The sequence below is a fragment of the Aedes albopictus genome, chromosome 2 (genome assembly GCF_035046485.1).
Source record: "Aedes albopictus strain Foshan chromosome 2, AalbF5, whole genome shotgun sequence".
NCBI classification, from domain to species: Eukaryota; Metazoa; Arthropoda; class Insecta; order Diptera; family Culicidae; genus Aedes; species Aedes albopictus.
Genome location: NC_085137.1, coordinates 307,192,730 through 307,197,825, shown reverse-complemented (window position 1 = coordinate 307,197,825; position 5,096 = coordinate 307,192,730).

The following is a 5,096-nucleotide window of genomic DNA, read 5'->3' as shown; positions in this document are numbered from 1 at the left end:
CAACCTCGATGTGTGTAAAAGACTCGCCGAGAAAGGGCACATCTTCGACTTGTCGGGGAGTCAACAATTAGACTCATTAGAAAAAGCGCTTCCAAATTTATCGGCGAAAAGTCGCAGACGGTTTGAGGGTCAGAGCTCCAGTTAGCATCGTATATCATCGTAGTGGGCAGGCCAAACTGTACTTCGCCCGGTCTTCGAGGACTACGTGGAGAGGATGATGATGACGAGCGAGTTTGACGAGCGGAGCATCAGCCTCAGAGCTCACAGGAGCACGATCAACGTTGCTAACGAAACATCCTTCCGTTCGCGTTCTCGACGTGGTTGATTTGCTGCAACAAATTGGTGTTATACGAATCAAGCAAATGAATAATACAATACTTGATGAAAGCGTAGAGCGATCGGAGTCCTGGTACAAGAAACCATGGCGAGAGGGCTGTCATTTTATACCGAGAAGATTGAAGTAGCCAAGTATCACCATTTCGTCCACGGGTTTGAGTGCTGAGCGTATGGATGCAATTGCTTCAATGTGTGCTGCTATCAAGGATGAATCACTAATGCGGTCGGGGGGTAGATAGATCTACTAGACGAATTTCGACCCACACTTATTCGACACTTAACCATGAGTTATTCGGGACCATGCGCGGCTCCAACTGATGGTTTTGTTATTGTTGGATGAACAGCAGCGGTCGCAGCGGAAAACGGTGTACTCGTTATCGAAAACCTGAGATGATGTAGTTCTGTTGTTCAGCCACGTTTCAGTTAGAGCGATAATGTCGTAACTATGATCAGCACTGGCCAACCAATATTCGTTAATAGTACCGTTCATTCCACCCACATTTTGGTAGAAAACATGCAAGTTTGTGGCATGTCCATTATCACAGCTATTCCGATCATAAACTGAAACTGGATCACGATGATGAGCTTCAGTGGTACTGGACGAGTTGGCAGATGGCACGGAATCGAAGCCAGTAGATCATATTGAGCTAGAAACGGAATGATCTTTAGACGTAGGTCGACTGACGTTAAGCGCGCACTTGCCTGGAGCTGCAGGCTGGAAGACCCCTTCCAAATCGCCGAGGACAGGACCAGGACGACTGCGACGGCAACTGGCAGGGTTGATGCGGTTGACTGGAGTTGGCTCAACCCAACAAACATTTTCGCTGTACAAGAGTGGAACAAACCTCACTTAAACAAACTTTAGCTTAAGAAACGGTTATTCAGCTAGTTCTGTTTCTTAGGCTGTCACGGGGTCAGAAGGAGCTCCCAAAGTGCTTCTTGGCGTACGTCCTGGCTGGTTTGAAATGGCTTGAAAGTGACATCGACTGGAAACAGAATGACAGACAAAACACGCATACTTGCCTGGAGGTGCAAGTTGGAAGACCCCATTGATATGTTCGTCACATTGGGTAGAACACTCATTAATATCGGCAGTAATATCCCATGGGGCTGTCCATTAATTACGTAAGGAATTATGGGGAGAGGGGGGGTTTGGAAAATCTTACGCGCCATACAAAAATATTTAGAGTTTCATACAAAAAATCTTACAATGGGGGGGTGGGGGTGTCGAAAAATCGGAAAAATTGCCTTACGTAATAAATGGACAGCCCCCAGCAGCTTTTCAGTACTTGCGCCGATTTTTCTAACGCGAGCAGTCGCGCGTTGTACTTTATACATTCATTTATGCATTCTGCAATATCTGAGGACCCTGATTATTTAGAAAAAAAAACTGTCTTCGGCAAATTTGTTGTAAATTTCATGGGCTGCTTGGTTCTGACAAAGTCATACGTAATAAGACCGCTAGGCGTCCCAAGTGAGAATGCACAATTTATATCGTATATCTCAGGATTCTGATGGCTTAGACAGATGGTGTCTTCGGCAAAGTTGTTTGGTACGTCAAGAACTTACACACGCTAAGAAAAAGTTACTCTAAAATGAGCAAGATTCGCACAAAACTGAGCTAAAATGGAACAGCTTAAAAAATGAGTAAATTGAATTTCCAACGATAGCGCTGGCCCAAGTCCAAAAATCCAACTAGTTGAAGCCGTATAATCTTGATCATCATCAAGAATATTATACGACTTAAACGGATGAGGTTTTCGTACTTAGGCCAGCAGCGCGAGCGCTAAAAAAGCATGTTTTTTTAGATGTCTCACACTAGTTGTCTATGCACTAGAGAAGGACGAATCTCTGCATATTATATGAGCAAAAAAACGAAATTATTTACATACACTCCCGTTCAAAAGTTTGGGGTCACCCCCTCAAAAACATGTCATTTTTTCAAAACCCTAGGTTTCATTCAAAAGATAATAAGTCAAAGAAACTTTGATCATGATTTAAAAGAAACTTTTTCAAAAAAAATTGTATGTATACTTAACCCGAAGTTGCTAAATTTTCTAAAAAATGAATGGAAGTTGGGTCGACCAAATTTTAAGATGAGAGCGGTAATATTTATGACATTTTCTATTAGCTTTCAACTGCTTTTTACAGAACTTAGCTAAAAAAATCTAGAAAAAAAAGTTATTAAGTAAATTAATCCTTAATGTCATCGACCAAAAGTTTGGGGTCACCCCTCAATATGATGTATCGGCCAAAAGTTTAGGGTCACTATCGTAAAACATGGAAAAAAGATTAGTTGATATCTTTGTCATCTTTCTTTCAATTTTAATTCTTCTTGGCTTATTTGAAACAAAATGAATGATACTTAGTGCATAGACATTGAACCACGCATATTTATTGAAATTTACATACTAAAACTTAACGTAAAGTTGCCTCATTTTTTGAAGCGTGGTAAAAAGTGCTAACTTTACATAACATTTTTATATACAAAAATCGTTAAATACGTTAAGTTGAAGACGTCAAACGTAAATTTAGTTAATTATCTTTGAAATGAGCCAAAAATTATTAAAATTCAACTATAGATGACGAAGATATCACCAAATCACTTTTCCATGTTTTACGAAAGTGACCCTAAACTTTTGGCCGATACATCATATTTGAGGGGTGACCCCAAACTTTTGGTCGATGACATCAAGGATTAATTTACTTAATAACTTTTTTTCTAGATTTTTTAGCTAAGTTCTGTAAAAAGCAGTTGAAAGCTAATAGAAAATGGGTCATATTACCGTTCTCATCTTAAAATTTGGTCGACCCAACTTCCAGCGACACTGCCGTAAGTTTATATTCATTTTTTAGAAAATTTGGCAATTTTGGGTTAAGTTTACATACAATTTTTTTTAAAAAAGTTTCTTTTAAATCATGTTCAAAGTTTCTTTGACTTATTATCTTTTGAATGAAACCTAGGGTTTTGAAATCGGACGCAAATTGGCGGAGATATGGGCCTAAAAAAATGACATGTTTTTGAGTGGGTGACCCCAAACTTTTGAACGGGAGTGTACATACTTATACAGTATAATTCATAGGACCCGGTCAACCAGTGAGAGATTTTCGATATCGATCGATATCGGTTTGATTTGAATTGATGGCCATCGCTATCGTCAGATAAAGCACTATAAAGGAAATCCGAATCTGGTTGATAGGAGAACTACCTATTGATCCAAGAGGGGATGATTACTAGGCAAAAGTGGTCAATTAATACTTCTGCAGTATAATTAGAAAGAACAGCTATAGAAGAAAAGGAAAAATTTCTGATTGGAAAATAAGTACCAAAAGAGCCAATAATTATTTCAGTACAGTTGACAGTGCACACTCGTCCAGCACAGACGTGTTTCAGCTTTCAGTTTTGCTTCGTAATAGCCTATAGGACACTGCATGAAATTCTCTCCTTCTCTTTCACTCTTACAGAAATTTTGTAAACAACAAGGCCAAGAAACGTCAAAATCCCATATCAAATCAAAATGATGCAGTGCCCTATTGTTTCGGCTAACTTGCTTTGTTCGCCTTTCGGCGGTGGATCATTGTTGAACCGCCATAGCATTTTGATCCAAAGCGAACCCGACGCACGTGGTTTCAGAGGTGTAATCAGGCCAAACATTTCAATAGGTCCTATCTGCATTTGAGAGGCTCTCTTTGTTCACTTTCTCTTTCAATTATTGCAATGTAATGGTACACATTTCAACTATTTTTGCAGTACAAATCAAAAGACGATTGTTTTGACCATCGTTCAATGCAAGGAGACAATCATAATACAAATAAACAGCTGAGATATTAACGAAAGAGAGGGAAACCAAAGAGAGCCTCTCTTCTGCAGATTGGACCTTTAGACATGTTTGGCCTGTAATCTATTATTGGCCAGGTTCCACAGTGGTTATTTTTCGGTTCTGAAGCGCCCTAAACTAGTGCGTAGCAGCAAACGAGTTTCTCCGTCTCGTCAGCATGGCGCTGGCGAACGGGTTTGCGCCTCACTTCGGTGACCCAGGGGGCCCGGAGGTGGAAGCCCGACAAACCTACTTAATGGTGAGTATACAGGACGATGATTGCCAGACTTCATGGATCGGGATGGAAGCTCTGGACCACTCCTAATACTGCGAATGCAAGCCGTCAACGGTTCCCTACCAAACGACCCGTTTCTTCTCCGGTTATCCGTTGAGAAATGTATTGGAGGACCCATCGCTGGGGAATACAAAGGAAACAGAGGCCTCTCCTATGTTTTTAAGGTTCGGAGCCAGGTGCAGTTCAACCGTCTTATGAAAATGGCACAGTTGAACGACGGCACAGCGATTCGAATTTCTAAACACCCGCAACTGAACCAGTCCAAATGCGTTGTTTCGAACTACGATTCGATAGGACTCTCTGATGACTACCTCCGAACACAACTCAGGCCAAACATGTCTAAAGGTCCAATCTGCAGAAGAGAGGCTCTCTTTGGTTTCTCTCTCTTTCGTTAATATCTCAGCTGTTTATTTGAATTTTGATTGTCTCCTTGCATTGAACGATGGTCTAAACAATCGTCTTTTGATTTGTACTGCAAAAATAGTTGAAAAGTGTACCATAACATTGCAATGATTGAAAGAGAAAGTAAACGAAGAGAGCCTCTCAAATGCAGATAGGACCTATTGAAATGTTTGGCCTGAACTGACGAACCAAGGCGTCAAAGACATACGACGGATTAAGAGGAAAACTGCTGATGGAAAATGGGA